General features: G+C 47.6%; 1 protein-coding gene across 1 annotated transcript in view; it reads right to left on the reverse strand.

Moving 5' to 3' along the window:
* The window catches only part of LOC123764690 (uncharacterized), a 194,851-nt gene that overhangs the window by 141,818 nt on the left and 32,249 nt on the right, over nt 1-20,784 (reverse strand). The window contains exon 2 of the mRNA XM_069302384.1: nt 15,771-15,834. The gene's annotated coding sequence lies outside the window, so the exon portion shown is untranslated. The remainder of the gene's footprint in view (nt 1-15,770; nt 15,835-20,784) is intronic.

Here is a 20,784-nt window from a genome sequence, read left to right on the forward strand (position 1 = left end):
ACCTTGCCCTCACCCCACACACACACACCTACCTTGCCCTCACCCCACACACACCCACCTACCTTGCCCTCACCCCACACACACCCACCTACCTTGCCCTCACCCCACACACACCCACCTACCTTGCCCTCACCCCACACACACCCACCTACCTTGCCCTCACCCCACACACACCCACCTACCTTGCCCTCACCCCACACACACCCACCTACCTTGCCCTCACCCCACACACACCCACCTACCTTGCCCTCACCCCACACACACCCACCTACCTTGCCCTCACCCCACACACACACCCACCTACCTTGCCCTCACCCCCCACACACAAACACCTACCTTGCCCTCACCCCCCACACACACACACACCTACCTTGCCCTCACCCCCCACACACACCCACCTACCTTGCCCTCACCCCCCACACGCACCCACCTACCTTGCCCTCACCCCCCACACACACACACCTACCTTGCCCTCACCCCACACACACACACACACCCACCTACCTTGCCCTCACCCCACACACACACACCCACCTACCTTGCCCTCACCCCACACACACACACCCACCTACCTTGCCCTCACCCCCCCCCACACACACACCTACCTTGCCCTCACCCCACACCTACCTTGCCCTCACCCCCCACACACACACACCTACCTTGCCCTCACCCCACACACACCCACCTATCTTGCCCTCACCCCCCACACACACACACCTACCTTGCCCTCACCCCCCACACACACACACCTACCTTGCCCTCACCCCACACACACACACACACACACCCACCTACCTTGCCCTCACCCCACACACACACACCTACCTTGCCCTCACCCCCCACACACACACACCTACCTTGCCCTCACCCCACACACACACACACACACACACACCTACCTTGCCCTCACCCCACACACACACACACACACCCACCTACCTTGCCCTCACCCCACACACACACACCTACCTTGCCCTCAACCCCCACACACACACACCTACCTTGCCCTCACCCCACACACACACACACACACACACCTACCTTGCCCTCACCCCACACACACACACACACACCCACCTACCTTGCCCTCACCCCCACACACACACACCTACCTTGCCCTCACCCCACACACACACACACACACCCACCTACCTTGCCCTCACCCCACACACACCCACCTACCTTGCCCTCACCCCACACACACACACCCACCTACCTTGCCCTCACCCCACACACACACACACCTACCTTGCCCTCACCCCACACACACACACACACACCTACCTTGTCCTCACCCCACACACACACACACACCTACCTTGCCCTCACCACACGCACACACACACACCTACCTTGCCCTCACCCCACACACACCCACCTACCTTGCCCTCACCCCACACACACACACACACACCTACCTAGCCCTCACCCCACGCACACACACACACCTACCTTGCCCTCACCACACGCACACACACACACCTACCTTGCCCTCACCACACACACACACACACCCACCTACCTTGCCCTCACCCCACACACACACACACCTACCTTGCCCTCACCCCACACACACACACACACACCTACCTAGCCCTCACCCCACACACACCCACCTACCTTGCCCTCACCACACACACACACACACACACACACACCTACCTTAATTGCCCTCACCCCACACACACACCCACCTACCTTGCCCTCACCACACACACACACACCTACCTTGCCCTCACCCCACACACACACACACCTACCTTGCCCTCACCACACACACACACACACCTACCTTGCCCTCACCCCACACACACACACACCTACCTTGCCCTCACCACACACACACACCCACACCCACCTACCTTGCCCTCACCACACACACACACACCCACCTACCTTGCCCTCACCCCACACACACCCACCTACCTTGCGCTCACCCCACACACACCCACCTACCTTGCCCTCACCCCACATACACACACCTACCTTGCCCTCACCACACACACACACACCTACCTACCTTGCCCTCACCACACACACACACACACACCCACCTACCTTGCCCTCACCCCACACACACACACCTACATTGTCCTCACCTCACACACCCACCTACCTTGCCCTCACCCCACACACACACCTACCTTGCCCTCACGCCACACACACACACACCCACTTACCTTGCCTTCACCCCACACACACACACACACCTACCTTGTCCTCACCCCATACACACACACACACACCTACCTTGCCCTCACCCCACACACACACACACCTTGCCCTCACCCCACACACACCCACCTAGTTTGCCCTCACCCCACACACACACACCCACCTACCTTGCCCTCACCCCACACACACCCACCTACCTTGCCCTCACCACACACACACCCACCTTCGTTGCCCTCACCCCCCACACACACACCTACCTTGCCCTCACCCCACACACACACCCACCTACCTTGCCCTCACCCCACACACACCCACCTACCTTGCCCTCACCACACACACACCCACCTTCGTTGCCCTCACCCCCCACACACACACCTACCTTGCCCTCACCCCCCACACACACACCAACCTTGCCCTCACCCCACACACACACACACCAACCTTGCCCTCACCCCACACACACACACCAACCTTGCCCTCACCCCACACACACACACACCAACCTTGCCCTCACCCCACACACACACACCAACCTTGCCCTCACCCCCCACACACACACACACACCTACCTTGCCCTCACCCCACACACACACACCAACCTTGCCCTCACCCCACACACACACACACCAACCTTGCCCTCACCCCACACACACACACCAACCTTGCCCTCCCCCCCCACACACACACACACACCTACCTTGCCCTCACCCCCCACACACACACCAACCTTGCCCTCACCCCACACACACACACACCAACCTTGCCCTCACCCCACACACACACACCAACCTTGCCCTCACCCCCCACACACACACACACACCTACCTTGCCCTCACCCCACACACACACACCCACCTACCTTGCCCTCACCCCACACACACACACAACTATCTTGCCCTCACCCCACACACACACACCAACCTTGCCCTCACCCCACACACACCCACCTACCTTGCCCTCACCCCCCACACACACACCAACCTTGCCCTCACCCCCCCCCCACACATACCATAATGACTTCCAGTTTAATTAGTTTTTCCCTTTAACTCCCCCCCCCTCCTACCTCCAGGGAAAGTAAGTGGGGGGGGGGGGGGGGAGAAGAAGGGGGGGGGTCCTTCCCCCCCTCCTTCCCTTCCACCCTCCGTCCAAGTGATTGGGCAACATTCCCTCCGTCTAATCCCAAACACTTACCCTAATCCCTTCATCCATGACCTAAACCCCGTCCTAATAAACCCCCCATTTTCTATATTATTTCCGCCAGCTTTTGTTTACTCTCGTCAAGTTCTTCTTCTCCTTTATCGCCATTTCTTTGCGGCTCCCGAAGGGGAATTGCGTGTTCTCCTCCTCTGTGTCTGGCCTCGTCCATCTTCCTTCGCCTCTTGAGGTCAACCCGATATTCGCATGATTTTTCTAACCTTTCTTATCAGTTCTGTCTCGCAGGAGCTGGGGGAGGTTTATCAGATTTTGTGTTGTTTGGGGGGGGGAGCGTTCTTTAATGCTGGGGTTCTTTAATGCTGGGGTTCTTTAATGCTGGGGTTCTTTAATGCTGGGGTTCTTTAATGCTGGGGTTCTTTAATGCTGGGGTTCTTTAATGCTGGGGTTCTTTAATGCTGGGGTTCTTTAATGCTGGGGTTCTTTAATGCTGGGGTTCTTTAATGCTGGGGTTCTTTAATGCTGGGGTTCTTTAGTGCTGGTGGTTCTTTAATGCTGGGGTTCTTTAATGCTGGGGTTCTTTAGTGCTGGTGGTTCTTTAATGCTGGGGTTCTTTTATGCTGGGGTTCTTTAATGCTGGGGTTCTTTAGTGCTGGGGTTCTTTTATGCTGGGGTTCTTTAGTGCTGGGGTTCTTTAGTGCTGGGGTTCTTTTATGCTGGGGTTCTTTAATGCTGGGGTTCTTTAGTGCTGGGGTTCTTTTATGCTGGGGTTCTTTAATGCTGGGGTTCTTTAGTGCTGGGGTTCTTTAGTGCTGGGGTTCTTTAGTGCTGGGGTTCTTTAGTGCTGGGGTTCTTTAGTGCTGGTGGTTCTTTAATGCTGGGGTTCTTTTATGCTGGGGTTCTTTAATGCTGGGGTTCTTTAGTGCTGGGGTTCTTTTATGCTGGGGTTCTTTAGTGCTGGGGTTCTTTAGTGCTGGGGTTCTTTTATGCTGGGGTTCTTTAATGCTGGGGTTCTTTAGTGCTGGGGTTCTTTTATGCTGGGGTTCTTTAATGCTGGGGTTCTTTAGTGATGGGGTTCTTTTATGCTGGGGTTCTTTAGTGCTGGGGTTCTTTAGTGCTGGGGTTCTTTAGTGCTGGGGTTCTTTAGTGCTGGTGGTTCTTTAATGCTGGCGGTTCTTTAATACTGGTGGTTCTTTAATGCTGGGGTTCTTTAATGCTGGGGTTCTTTAATGCTGGGGTTCTTTAATGCTGGGGTTCTTTAATGCTGGGGTTCTTTAATGCAGGGGTTCATTAATGCTGGGGTTCTTTAATGCTGGGGTTCTTTAATGCTGGGGTTCTTTTATGCTGGGGTTCTTTAGTGCTGGGGTTCTTTAGTGCTGGGGTTCTTTAATGCTGGCGTTCTTTAATGCTGGGGTTCTTTAATGCTGGGGTTCTTTAATGCTGGGGTTCTTTAATGCTGGGGTTCTTTAGTGCTGGTGGTTCTTTAATGCTGGGGTTCATTAATGCTGGGGTTCATTAATGCTGGGGTTCTTTAATGCTGGGGTTCTTTAATGATGGGGTTCTTTAATGCTGGGGTTCTTTAATGCTGGGGTTCTTTAATGCTGGGGTTCTTTAATGCTGGGGTTCTTTAATTCTGGGGTTCTTTAATGCTGGGGCTCTTTAATGCTGGGGTTCATTAATGCTGGGGTTCTTTAATGCTGGAGTTCTTTAATGCTGGGGTTCTTTTATGCTGGGGTTCTTTAGTGCTGGGGTTCTTTAATGCTGGGGTTCATTAATGCTGGGGTTCTTTAATGCTGGGGTTCTTTAGTGCTGGGGTTCTTTAGTGCTGGTGGTTCTTTAATGCTGGCGGTTCTTTAATGCTGGGGTTCTTTAATGCTGGGGTTCAATAATGCTGGGGTTCATTAATGCTGGGGTTCTTTAATGCTGGGGTTCTTTAATGCTGGGGTTCTTTAATGCTGGGGCTCTTTAATGCTGGGGTTCATTAATGCTGGGGTTCTTTAATGCTGGGGTTCTTTAATGCTGGGGTTCTTTAATGCTGGGGTTCTTTAATGCTGGGGCTCTTTAATCCTATTATTCTTTAAAGTTGGAGCTCATAAGTGTTAAATTTCTTTAAATACTAAAGTTCAGTATTGCTTAATTCTTAACGCTTAAAGCTAGTTCTTCAATGCTTAAGTTCTCTCAAACTCTAGTCCAGTAGTGGAGGAGTTCTCTGATGCGAGCTGTAAACAACTTGAGTTTCTACTGAAAGCAACAGCCTGGGCTGGACCGTAGAGCGACGGTCTCGCTTCATGCAGGTCGGCGTTCAATTCCCGACCCTCCAAGTAGTTGGGCACCATTCCTTTCCCCCCCGTCCCATCCCAAATCCTTATCCTAACCTTTCCAAGTGCTATATAGTCGTAACGGCTTGGCGCTTTCCCCTGATAATTCGCTTCCCTAGGGTTTCTACTGTCGTTGGTGATACAATGATCCGACAAGTGTGTCTTGAGATGTACAATAAACATCCACAAATTTACTGTATAATTCCTTTGTGAGTAAATCCACATGATTAAGCCTCGTTTCTGTGGCATTATGAGAATCCTTGAATACCTTCAACTTAAAGCTTATACAAAGCTATAGAATTTAAGAAAAGCAATTGTTACGCTGACAAGCTCTTAGACTTTAAAAAAAAAACTTTTACTATTAAAACAAACATTTAAAGTATGTTCAAAACGAATTAAAATCTAAAATAAGTTAATAGCATAGTGTTAAGGGAGATTCCGAATCACTTCCAATAAAATGAGCCGGAGCCAGTATCGGATTGTCAGACGTTCCTCTCAATCGTGCCGGAGGACCTTCCTCCTCCTCCTGCTGCTGCTGCTGCTCACCATGACCCCGGAGGTGGAGGGCGGAGGGCCTAGCTCCTGGGAGCACACCGGGTGCAACACAAGGACACACACACACGCCCCGATGTGACCGGAATCTGACGTAAGACGGCCCTTTCTCAAGATGGCTCGCTGGGTGGTGTGAGGCAACACCAGGGGCGTTCGGGGAAATAGATATGGTCTACACGACCTCTCTCTCTCTCTCTCTCTCTCTCTCTCTCTCTCTCTCTCTCTCTCTCTCTCTCTCTCTCTCTCTCTCTCTCTCTCTCCCAACACACACGCACTCTCACACAAAATATATACACTCACTCATGCAAACACGAAGCAAAAATGAGATAGAGGTGTGGGACACAGAGGGACCTCCGGACACAGACCTGGGGAGAGTAGGTCTGTTCCTGACTGGTAGAACATGCCCCCGGACAGTGAGAGTGAGAGAGTGAGAGAGAGAGAGAGAGAGAGAGAGAGAGAGAGAGAGAGAGAGAGAGAGAGAGAGAGAGAGAGAGAGAGAGAGATAGAGAGAAAGAGAGTAATCGGTATACCTCCCAGACTGACGGAGGAGGCCACACCTGATAACAATAGTCGGTCTCCCTGATTTAACAAGACAGGAGTCTGAGGTTCCATTTTGGGTGAGGCAAACTCTCTCTCTCTATATCTTTCAATATCTAATACTTTTTTCTTGCCCTTCCCCCACCCCCCCTAAACACACACGTCATAAAGTTGCATATTTATAATGACAAACATTTAAAAATTCAACGCAATATATACAAATCTACAAAGCTTAAAAAAAAAAAAATATATATATATGTATATATATATATATATATATATATATATATATATATATATATATATATATATATATATATATATATATATATATATATATATATACATATATATATGACATTGTCAGACCACGGAGGAAAATTGAAACAGGAATTTCCTTAAATACTTTCGTATATTAATACATCTTCAGAAGGAGCATATTTTCACTCTTGAAGTATTCAGAAGGAGCCTCACCACCGCTGGATGCCCAGCTGAGAGCCCCGTTACCTAACGCCTCGTAACTCTGATACTCTTATTGGTCGCCCGGATGGTATCACAGTGAACCCCTGGAAGAACGGCAAGCAGTTGGTGTGGGACTACACGTGCGTATCAACCCTGGCTAACACCTATATTGACTTCAGTGTTGCAAATCCAGGTGGCGCTGCCACCCACAGGGAATCAGCCAAATCCCGTAAGTACAGAGAACTGGATCACCACCACAATTTCGTCCCCATTGCTTCTGACACACTCGGCGTCTGGGGTAATAGTTCTATCGGCTTTTTGAAGGAACTGGGTTCTAAGCTAATTTAAACAAGAAGGGACTCTACAGCTACCAGCTTCCTTTTCCAGCACCTCGGCGTGGAAAAGAAAGGGGAAATGCACACTGCATTCAGGGTTCTTGCCCGCCATCTGAGAAGCTGGAGGAACTCAACTTATGATAATCATCTTTGTACCATGAATGTAACTCCTTTTTTGTAACAAAGTTTAAATAAACAAATATACATGTATATATACAAGAGAATGGGGGTGGTAGGAGAAGAATATGTTAAAGTGTTCAGTGAGAATCCACAAGGTCTTCTCTGAACACTCCTTATTTTCTTCTCTGAGGCTATGGGTCCCTATATATATATATATATATATATATATATATATATATATATGCGAACAAGCCTGAATGGTCCCCAGGACTATATGCAACTGAATATATATATATATATATATATATATATATATATATATATATATATATATATATATATATATATATATATATATATATACAACACACAAACAATGCAAACACAAAATTGTGTGGTGAGGTTGTGTGTGTGTTGGGTCGCCCCATGAGTGGTGTGTGGTGCAACCCTCTGCTTACCTTACAAACGAGTGCCTATAATACTGTGCCACAATGACGAAGTCTTCTGACCGAGGAAAAGTCTATTTTCTGCAACGATCCTGAAGGGTCTGCCCCCGTGTGAGATTTCTGCGGCGCTCTCAACGATCAGGAGGAGGTGATAAATGAGGACAAGGAGCTGGGATATGAGGACAAGGAGCTGGGATATGAGGACAAGGAGCTGGGATATGAGGACAAGGAGCTGGGATATGAGGACAAGGAGCTGGGATATGTGGACAAGGAGCTGGGATATGAGGACAAGGAGCTAAGATATGAGGAAAAGAAGCTGAGATATGAGGACTAGGAGCTGATAAATGAGGATAAGGAGCTGGGATATGAGGACAAGGAGCTGGGATATAAGGACAAGGAGCTGGGATATGAGGACAAGGAGCTGGGATATAAGGACAAGGAGCTGGGATATAAGGACAAGGAGCTGGGATATGAGGACAAGGAGCTGGGATATGAGGACAAGGAGCCAAGATATGAGGAAAAGAAGCTGAGATATGAGGACTAGGAGCTGATAAATGAGGATAAGGAGCTGGGATATGAGGACAAGGAGCTGAGATATGAGGACAAGGAGCTGAGATATGTGGACAAGGAACTGATACATGGACTATGATGTGGGATATAAGGACAAGGAGCTAGGGTATGAGAACAATGAGCTTGGTTGGATATTAGAACAAGGAGATAAGATATGAGGACAATGAGCTTGGATATAAGGCCAAGGAGCTGAGATATGAGCATATGGATCTAGGATATGAAGACAAGAAGCCGAGATATAAAGAAAGTTTGAAGGAACGGTGCCCAGCTCCTTCGGAGATAGAACATAGGCCCTGGAAGAAGAGAGGTCGTCGTTATTCAGTTTTCACAAGACGGAGGAGGAGGAGGAGGGGCTCCTGGACGCCTGCCCACTACCTCCTCCAGCAGGAGATGGGGCTGTTGGCAGCCCTCTGTGAAGAACGTATATGAGGGAACTTTGAGAATGGCGTCCTGAAATGTCCAACAGTTCGTCATGTCTGTTTTCCTTCCGCCGTGTCGGCGTCTTTGGGAAGGCGCGAAATCTTAGTCTTAAAACAGAACGCTTAAGCTGTTAGTAGGCGTTAGCCAACGGTTGTTATGGTTGGATCCTGGCGGGGGGTCAGTAGTTTGAGGGGGATCTAGTTACAGGCATTAAGTATATATACCACAGGCTTCCTGTCACCCACAAAACGAATTATATCGCAGTTTGAACGTTCATATGTTTCTCAAGAAAGCTTAAATTAGCACAATCAAAAGAGGTTCCACAGCAACATAGGGGACACTGTCCATGCAAAATGATAGATATTAGAGCCAGGAGATTGTTGTTGATGTTGGGTTAGGGGTAGCTATAGCGCAGGGCCGTGTGTGCCCCGCCAATCCAGGGTGAGCTGACAGGTCCCGTCGACCCAGAACCTGAGATATGCTAAATAACATAGCTGAACAAATATGTTCAGCAAATATGCTGAACATTTACCAGACAGCTCTTGTGGGAGACTCCTCCCGCGCTCGAAGACGTAAAATAAAAGTACGAGAGACAAGGAGCTGAGGAATGAGGACAAAGAGTTAAGGTATGAGGACAAAGAGTTAAGGTATGAGGACAAGGAGCTTAGGTATCAGGAAAGGGAACTGGAGTAATAGTACAAGGAGCTGGGGTATGACGCAAGAAGCTAGCGTGTGAGGACAATGAGCTGGAATAACGAGAAGAAATGAAGAAACATTGTCCAACCACTTGGGGAATCGAACGTCGGCCAGGCCAAAAAGCAAGGTGAAATAAAAGAAAAACAGGAACTCGAAGGAAAATGGAGACGGGGAACTAGACCCATTCATCACGAAGGACAGGGGAGTGGATAGGTTCAGAGAGACAATAGGGGGAAAACGCCAATGCATCAACACAAAGGTTCCTCCTGTTGGAATACTAACAAGAGAAGGAACATTCTTGCACACAAACCCCACTAATGCTTTACACCCAACCCCTCTCCTCCCTCTACTCTCTCTTCTACCCTCCCCTGTCAACATCAACCTCACACACCTGCTCTCTCTCTCTCTCTCTTAAAGCTGCCTCCTCTATCTCTCCAACCTTTCTCGCTTGCTCTCCTGTTTTACTTCCTCGTGCAATTTGCCTTTTCTCTTCATCTTTATCTCTCTCTTCTACTATCTACACTATCTCTTCATCTCTCTGTCCTCCTACTACCTTCACTACATCTCCCTCCTCTGGCTATCAACACTTTCTCTTCACTGTCTCTCGCCTCATATTATCTCTACTTTCTCTACTCAACTTTATTACCTCTCCTTCTTCTGTGTCATCCTTCATCTCGACTTCAACTCCCCACTTGGACTGGACGGTAGAGCGACGGTCTCGCTTCATGCAGGTCGGCGTTCAATCCCCTATTATCCAAGTGGTTGGGCACCATTCCTTTCTCTCCCGTCCCATCTTAAATCCTTTCCTGACCCCTTCCCAAGTGATATATAGTTGTAATGGTTTGGTGGTTCTCCTGATTTCTTCATTTCCCTTCCCTTCTGTATGACGTAGGCCGACCTCTTCCACCCTCTCCCTTCCCAACGCCATCCATCTCCATCCTTTTACTTTTCTCCCCGTTCATCACCAGAAACTGTCAAGCAACCCCCTCCCATATCAACTAACAAGCTACTTCTATCCCATCAGTTATTAAGCTACCCCCTTCCACCATCAACTATTAAGCTACCCCCCCCCCCTCCACCATCAACCATTTCCTTCCCCCATCAACTATTAGGCTACCCATTCACCATCAAGGAGATAAGGCTCCTTTCCCTTTTCCTCAATTGACATTTTTATTCTTTCCTTCAACTCGTCAACTTTACCCTTCCATCAGAGCTTGCATTTCCTCTTTCTCTCTTTCCTTTGCCTCTTCCATTGACCCCTACCTCTTCATTCACCTCTTCTATTAACCCTTCCTCTCCATTTACCTCTTTCCCTATTCCTTCCTTTGGCACCCTTTTCCTTTATAACCTTTTTTATGCACCTCTCTCAGCCACCTGATGACAGGTGGGTACAGAGGCGGTTCTTACAAGGTCGGGACTCGATCCCCTGATGAGCCAAGATGTAGGACATCGTTACTTCACTCTTCTTTTTCCAGCTCCTTTTTCTCATTTATTAGTCACTCATCCTCATATCCCAGCTCCTTGTCCTCATATCCCAGCTGCTTGTTCTCATATCCCAGCTCCTTGTCCTCATATCCCAGCTGCTTGTTCTCATTTTCCAGCTCCTTGTCCTTATATCCCAGCTCCTTGTTCTCATATCCCAGCTCCTTGTCCTCATATCCCAGCTCTTTATTCTCATATCCCAGCTCCTTGTTCTCATATCCCAGCTCCTTGTCCTCATATCCCAGCTTCTTGTCCTCATATCCCAGCTCCTTGTCCTCATATCCCAGCTCCTTGTCCTCATATCCCAACTCCTTGTCCTCATACCCCAGCTCCTTGTCCTCATACCCCAGCTCCTTGTCCTCATACCCCAGCTCCTTGTCCTCATATCCCAGCTCCTTGTTCTCATATCCCAGCTCCTTGTTCTCATATCCCAGCTCCTTGTTCTCATTTCCCAGCTCCTTGTTCTCATATCCCGGCTCTTTGTCCTCATATCCCAGCTCCTTGTCCTCATATCCCAGCTCCTTGTTCTCATTTTCCAGCTCCTTGTCCTCATATCCCAGCTCCTTGTCCGCATATCCCAGCTCCTTGTCCTCATATCATCTTCGCCGGGCCTCACAGCTGAGTGGACAGCGCTTCGGATTCGTAGTCCTAAGGTTCCGGATTCGATCCCCAGTGGAGGCGGAAACAAATAGGCAGAGTTTATTTCACCCTGATGCACCTGTTTACCTAGCAGTAAATAGGTACCTGGGAGTTGTACAGCTGCTACGGACTGCTTCCTGGGTGTGAGTAATAAAAAGGAGGCCTGGTCGAGGACCGGGCCGCGGGGACGCTAAGCCCCGAAATCATCTCAAGATAACCTCAAGATAACCTGCCCTTATAATTATCTTACATTATTCCACATCAGAATTCAGTTCAGAATCAGTATGTTACCACACTCACACTTTCCCCACACCCTCCTCTCTCACACTTTCCCCACACCCTCCTCCCTCACACTTCCCCCACACCCTCCTCCCTCACACTTTCACCCTACCCTCCTCCCTCACACTTTCCTCACACCCTCCTCCCTCACACTTTCCCCCACACACCCTCCTCCCTCACACTTTTCCCACACACCCTCCTCCCTCACACTTCCCAAACACCCTCCTCCATCACACTTTTCCCACACACCCTCCTCCCTCACACTTCCCACACACCCTCCTCCCTCACACTTCCCAAACACCCTCCTCCATCACACTTTTCCCACACACCCTCCTCCCTCACACTTCCCACACACCCTCCTCCCTCACACTTCCCAAACACCCTCCTCCATCACACTTTTCCCACACACCCTCCTCCCTCACACTTCCCACACACCCTCCTCCCTCACACTTCCCAAACACCCTCCTCCCTCACATCCTCCTCCCTCACGCTTTCTCCACACACCATCCTCCCTCACACTTTCCCCACACACACCCTCCTCCCTCACACTTTCCCCACACACACCCTCCTCCCTCACACTTTCCCCACACACACCCTCCTCCCTCACACTTTCCCCACACATACCACCATACCTTCACCCTTTTTTACCTGTTCCTACACGTCCAAGCCCTAAAGTGTCCGAAACTTATGCCCAGGACCAAAAGTGGACAGACCAACACACCTCTCCAGTAAGGCGAGGTAACGTGATATATATATATACATATATATATATATATATATATATATATATATATATATATATATATATATATATATATATATATATATATGTGTGTGTGTATATCACGAAAATAAACACGTGATTAAGAATGTGACAATGTCAGACCACGGAGGAAAAAATTAATGACTTTCTGAAGATGTATTTAATATACGAAAGTACTTAAGGAAATTTCCTGTTTCATTTTTTCCTCCGTGGTCTGACATTGTCATATATATATATATATATATATATATATATATATATATATATATATATATATATATATATATATATATATATATATATATATATATTACCAGTCTTCTCAATCCTATTAACCAAAAAAATTCGCCGCCAGTCCAATAAGAGAAATGCAAAATAAAAATAAATAAAAAAAAAGCCCACCTGAATTTATTTGGTAATATTTGTCCTTCGAGGGAGAGAAAAAATTGGATCTATCCTGCCAATTTTTGTTGCGTCAGAACGTTTTGTTGATTAGTTCAGTGTGATCCAGTTGCAGAATTAGTGCAGTGAGTGCCGTGCAGTTGCAAAAATAGGTATTTGTCGATCCTGCAAAAACGAAGCGGTTTTAATGTTGCTGAGTACTCACCTAGTTGTGTTTGCGGGGGTTGAGCTCTGGCTCTTTGGTCCCGCCTTTCAATTCTCAACTGGTGTACAGATTCGTGAGCCTATTGGGCTCTATCATATCTACATTTGAGACTGTGTATGGAGTCAGCCTCCACCACAACACTTCCTAGTGCATTCTATTTATTAACTACTCTGACACTGAAAAAATTCTTTCTAACGTCTCTGTGGCTCATCTGGGTACTACTGTGAGTGTGTGTGTGGCTGAGTGTGTATGTGGCTGAGTGTGTATGTGGCTGAGTGTGTATGTGGCTGAGTGTGTATGTGGCTGAATGTGTATGTGCTGAGTATGTGGCTGAGTGTGTAAGTGGCTGAGCATGTGCAGAGTGTGTATGTGGCTGAGTGTGTTTGTGGCTGAGTGTATAGGTGGCTGAGTGTGTATGTGCTGAGTGTGTATGTGCTGAGTGTGTATGTGGCTGAGTGTGTATGTGGCTGAGCATGTGCTGAGTGTGTATGTGGCTGAGTGTGTTTATGGCTGAGTGTATATGTGGCCGAGTGTGTATGTGGCCGAGTGTGTATGTGGCCGAGTGAGTATGTGGCTGAGTGTATATGTGGCCGAGTGAGTATGTGGCCGAGTGTGTATGTGGCCGAGTGTGTATGTGGCCGAGTGTGTATGTGGCCGAGTGAGTATGTGGTCGAGTGTGTATGTGGCCGAGTGTGTATGTGGCCGAGTGATTATGTGGCCGAGTGTGTATGTGGCCGAGTGTGTATGTGGCCGAGTGAGTATGTGGCCGAGTGTGTATGTGGCCGAGTGTGTATGTGGCCGAGTGTGTATGTGGCCGAGTGTGTATGTGGCCGAGTGTGTATGTGGCCGAGTGAGTATGTGGCCGAGTGTGTATGTGGCCGAGTGTGTATGTGGCTGAGTGAGTATGTGGCCGAGTGTGTATGTGGCCGAGTGTGTATGTGGCCGAGTGTGTATGTGGCCGAGTGTGTATGTGGCCGAGTGTGTATGTGGCCGAGTGTGTATGTGGCCGAGTGTGTATGTGGCCGAGTGAGTATGTGGCCGAGTGTGTATGTGGCCGAGTGTGTATGTGGCCGAGTGTGTATGTGGCCGAGTGTGTATGTGGCCGAGTGAGTATGTGGCCGAGTGTGTATGTGGCCGAGTGTGTATGGCCGAGTGGTATGTGGCCGAGTGAGTATGTGGCCGAGTGTGTATGTGGCCGAGTGTGTATGTGGCCGAGTGAGTATGTGGCCGAGTGTGTATGTGGCCGAGTGTGTATGTGGCCGAGTGTGTATGTGGCCGAGTGTGTATGTGGCCGAGTGTGAATGTGGCTGAGTATGTGGCCGAGTGTGTATGTGGCTGAGTGTGTAGTGAGCCTCACCATGGAAATAGACCAGAAAATATATCACTCCAGGAGCGTCCTTCACTCTCCTCTCTTATCCAGTGCATAATGTTTCGTGTTACTGAAAGAAAAAATATTGTTAATTATTTTTATCAAAGTATTGAGTTAGGCGTTGCTGACATCCAGTGCCAAAATGATTCGTGTGAGATTGTGGCACTGTGTGGCCTCTTAAATCTTGGCGACCCCGACCATGTTGGGCACGTACCCCGTACGAATCATGGTGGAAAATTGGGTGACACCAACATATTATATATATATATATATATATATATATATATATATATATATATATATATATATATATATATATATATATATATATATATATATATATATATATGTATGTGTGTGTGTGTGTGTGTGTGTGTGTGTGTGTGTGGAGAGAGAGAGAGAGAGAGAGAGAGAGAGAGAGAGAGAGAGAGAGAGAGAGAGATAATGGAACACAGAGTAACAGATAATGTGGTCTTAGAGAGGCAGGAACAAGGAGTGGAGACTACTAGCCAAGTAGTACTTCCCTAGATGTGCTTACAGGCGATGAGCTAAGGTTCTTAAGTCCCGTCTCCTCATTCTTAATCTACTGGCGTCCAGGTTTCAGAGCCAATTGGATTCTGTCATATTTACTTTAAGCAAAGCTTGTCACCCCCTCTTTACTCATCAACGCACTCCAGTTACTCATTGTCCTCATACTACCTCAGTGCAGTTACCTAAGTAATCACCTAAGTGTAGTTACAGGATGAGAGCTACGCTCGTGGTGTCCCGTCTTCCCAGCACTCCTTGTCGTATAACGCTTTGAAACTACTGTCGGTTTTGGCCTCCACCACCTTCATAATGTTACTTACGGATGGTCCAGAAGACTTTGAAGCATGAGGAGCTGATCGTGTCGTCACCCCAACGACAGAACGCCTGAAAGTGAAGATTCTTTAGCCGTGGCACGAACATATAACTATACATATCTTGGTGTGTGTGTGTGTGTGTGTGTGTGTGTGTGTGTGTGTGTGTGTGTGTGTGTGTGTGTGTTTGTTATATTTATGTATATGCGTACATGTGTATGTGTTTAAAAATTTGCGTACGTTTTTGAATGCCTATATATATGCGCGTATGTTTTAATGTGTGTGTGCGTGGGAGTGTTAGTATGTGTGAATATATATATGTGCATGTGTGTGTGTTTTGCTGTATGTAAAAAAAAAATGTAGAAAAACAATAAAATTCTTACATACAGCCGCTGACCTTTGATAATCGGATTATTCAATGAAATTCCCCCCGTGGGGACAGAGGGGGCGGCGACCCCTGTACCCCTGGTGTGAAAAACATTAACTAACTCGATGTGACCTTTAGAAAACTGAACATATATGAACAAATACGAATAATATACGTTAGTTCATATATGAACTAACATCATAATGTTCATACATTGACAAGCCATATACAATTATGTATACAATTATGCCTCAATTTCTAAAAGCATTTTTAAATCATTCTAAATAGTAAAAAAAATTAGGTGCTTGTGGTATTCCTTTTGTGAAATCACACACACACTGCTACTTGAAAATCCAATCAGGATTTTGTTCCTGGTGGGGCCTGTGGTTAAGGAGCCAGAGCTAGTGAGTGGTTAGCGAGGAAACTCACTCCTGGTCAATGAATTGGGCGCGTCAATTCCAATGAATATAATGAAATCAACTTTGCTTTCATTTCGGAACCCTATTCTATAAATAGAGACGAAACTCAACCTCCTGTAAGCACAGTTAAGCGAGCACAGGCACACACACACACACACACACACTCCCTCAAGGGAATTGACAGGGTTGATAAAGACAGGCTGTTTAACACAAGGGGCACACGCACTAGGGGACACAGGTGGAAACTGAGCGCCCAAATGAGCCACGGAGATATTAGAAAGAACTTTTTTAGGGTCAGAGTGGTTGACAAATGGAATGCATTAGGAAGTGATGTGGTGGAGGCTGACTCCATACACAGTTTCAAGTGTAGATATGATAGAACCCAATAGGCTCAGGAACTGTACACCTGTTGATTGACAGTTGAGAGGCGGGACCAAAGAGCCAGAGCTCAACCCCCGCAAGCACAACTAGGTGAGTACAACAAGGTGAGTACACGCACACACACACAGGCGAGCACACACACACACACACACACACACACACACACACACACACACACACACACCGGTGATGGTCTGGCACCGTCTGGCGTAGTGAGAGACACACGTGGTGTCCGTAGGGTCCGCGAATAACATCAATTATCTTGAGACATTGAAGTGTTACGGAGACGAGAAACATAGTTTCTTGTCACAGGAGTGTACGCAAACGCAGTGATCAAGTGTATAGTGAGCTCCTACAGCGGTAGAGCAATTAAGAAAGCAAAAATAAGGTCGAGTGGCAAGATCAATGTGTACCGTTGGGTCAGCCTAGCCAGGACCTACGATTTGCTTACTGAGTGTTGTGAAGCGGATTGTGATTGTGTTGTGAAGCGGTTTATAGCATACATAGTGATTGATCCCCCAAAGTGTGTGCACCGTTTAGGAATGTATACTATGTTGCACATAATGACTGACGATCAGTGAGGAAGATAGGAACGAATGGTATACCAGGAGCACGTAGAGACACGTGCCGTAGTAAAAGACACGTGCCGGAGTAAAAGACACGTGCCGGAGTAAAAGACACGTGCCGGAGTAAAAGACACGTGCCGGAGTAAAAGACACGTGCCGGAGTAAAAGACACGTGCCGGAGTAAAAGACACGTGCCGTAGTAAAAGACACGTGCCGTAGTAAAAGACACGTGCCGGAGTAAAAGACACGTGCCGGAGTCAAAGAACATGGCGAAACTACAGGAACAACAGAACACCAGGGACCAGAGAGAGATAACAGAGGGCCAGAAATAAGTACATCAGAGTGAGGAGAGAAGCAGAGAAACAGTATGAAAATGACATCGCGAGTAAAGCTAAGACCCAACCAAAGCTGCTCCACAGCCACATCAGGAGGAAAACAGCAGTGAAGGTACAAGTGATGAAACTGAGATAAGGGGGAGAACAGATACACAGAGAACGACAAAGAGGTGTGTGAAGAACTCAACAAGAGATTCCAGGTCTTCACAATGGAACAAGGAGAGGTCCCTGCACTAAATGAGGAGGCAAACCGAACAACCTTGGAGGAATTTTACCTCACCAGTGATGAGGTCAAAAGGAATCTGTGCGAGCTGAATGTGTCAAAGGTTGTTGGACCTGACAGAATCTCACCGTAGATTCTAAAAGAAGGTGCAAAAGCACTAAGTGTGCCACTCTCTATGGTGTATAACAGGTCACTGGAAACGGGAAACCTTCCGGAAAGCTGGAAGACATCTAATGTAATCTCAATTTACAAAAACTGGAAAACAGAAGACTAAGGGGAGACATGATAACCACCTACAAAATTCTCAGGGGAATTGACAGGGTGGACAAAGACAAACTCTTTAGCACGGGTGGAACACGAACAAGGGGACACAGGTAGAAACTTAGTACCCAGATGAGCCACAGAGACGTTAGAAAGAATTTTTTCAGTGTCAGAGTAGTTAACAAATGGAATGCATTAAGTAGTGTTGTGGTGGAGGCTGACTCCATACACAGTTTCAAATATAGATATGATAGAGCCCAGTAGGCTCAGGAAACTGTACACCTGTTGATTGACAGTTGAGGGACGGGACCAAAAAGCCAGAGCTCAACCCCCGCAAACACAACTAGGTGAGTACAGCCAGGAACACGTGGAGACAACATTGATACCAGGGAGATGAGAGGACAGGCGACCAACCCCGTCATACAGACATCTCCTCAAACTCACCTAGGCGTGCTTGCTCTGGGTGAACTGACGGTAGGTATCCCTCTCAAGGTCATCAATAAGGTGTACAGAGTGACTTAAAATAATTAATTTAAAGTAGGTATAAATATCTCAGATATACAACTCGGGTGGCTCACTCTGGGTACAGGTGTTGACACTCAGATGCTACACAGGACCGGCTGACCGCCCACCCATACCCACCAACTTCCCACGCCTCACACTGCCCCAAGACACCCCCCCCCCCCCTCCTCTATACACAAACACCCCCGCATTCACACACACACACACACACACCACACACACACACACACACACACACACACACACACACACACACACACACACACATAATGTGTGTGTGTGCAACAGGTACTCTGAGAGAGAACTCTATCAACATCAGAGGCCCGAGACTGTCCAAAACGCTTCCACTACACATAAGGGGCATAACTAGCCAACCCCTCACAGTGTTCATGAGAGAACTGGATAAGCACCTCCAAAGGATACCTGATCAACCAGGCTGTGACTCATACGTCAGGCTGCGAGCAGCCGCGTCCAACAGCCTGGTTGATCAGTCCGGCAACCAGGTGGCCTGGTCGACGACAGGGCCGCGGGGACGCTAAGCCCCGGAAGCACCTCAAGGTAACCTCAAGGTAAGGTAATAGTCATGTGTTGACGATAGTTATTGACAATTGAGAAGCGGGACCAAAGAGACAAAGCTCAACCCCCGCAAGCACAATTAGGTGAGTACAATTAGGTGAGTACACACACACACACACACACACACACACACACACACACACACACACACACACACACACACACACACACACACACACACACGCACACAGAACACATACACAAAGAAGACAGAAGAGTAAGAGGTGACATGATCACTTCCTACAAAATTCTCAGAGGAATCTACAGGGTAGATAAGGATAAAGTTTTTAACACTGGTGGTACGCGAACAAGGGGACACAGGTGGAGACTGAGTACCCAAATGAGCCACAGGGACGTTAGAAAGAACTTTTTCAGTGTCAGAGTAGTTAAAAGGTGGAATGCATTAGGCAGACTCCATACACAGTTTCAAATGTAGATATGATAAGAGCCCAATAGGCTCAGGAATCTGTACACCAGTTGATTGACGGTTGAGAGGCGGGAACAAAGAGCCAGAACTCAACCCCCGCAAGCACAGTTAGGTGAGTACAATTAGGTGATTACACACACATACACACGCACGCACGCACGCACGCACACTACTATTAGATCAAGTTTTGTATATGTCTAACCGACGCTTGGAACAAAAACATTGATATCACGTCAATTACATTACCGGTAATTTGTCCCCATAAATCATTAACCCTATTTTTAAACCAATATTTAGAAAATAGCTGAGAATTATACCTCACATAGGTACAAGCGTAGTTATATAAACACTCAATAAAGCAATAAGGAATTGTATTAGGCAACCGCGAAGGCGGGGCCCAGGAACTGACTCTCAGCTCTGAAAGTACGGCTCGGTGAATGCAATTTCTTTACATATAAATACACAGACATGATTATTAAAATAGTTTGTAACTAATGCTTTCAAAGTATTGACCAACAAGCTTAAATAAAATTAATAATTTTGTTAAACATTTGTATTAAACTGTTGAGGAATTACCAGCATTGTCCACACTAGACACGACAGTGTTTTAAAGGAGATATGTTGTTTGTTTGTGTCCCAGCTACTATGGTATGCTGATGTTGTGTGTGTCCCAGCTATCATGGTATGTTGATGTGTGGGTGTCCCAGCTACCATGGTATGTTGATGTGAGGTGTGTCCCAGCTACCATGGTATGTTGATGTGTGGGTGTGTCCCAGCTACCATGGTATGTTGATTTGTGGGTGTCCCAGCTACCATGGTATGTTGATGTGTGGGTGTCCCAGCTACCATGGTATGTTGATGTGTGGGTGTCCCAGCTACCATGGTATGCTGATGTGGTGAGTGTCCCAGCTACCATGGTATGTTGATGTGTGGGTGTCCCAGCTAC

This window comes from Procambarus clarkii, chromosome 48 (genome assembly GCF_040958095.1).
Source record: "Procambarus clarkii isolate CNS0578487 chromosome 48, FALCON_Pclarkii_2.0, whole genome shotgun sequence".
Taxonomy (NCBI): domain Eukaryota; kingdom Metazoa; phylum Arthropoda; class Malacostraca; order Decapoda; family Cambaridae; genus Procambarus; species Procambarus clarkii.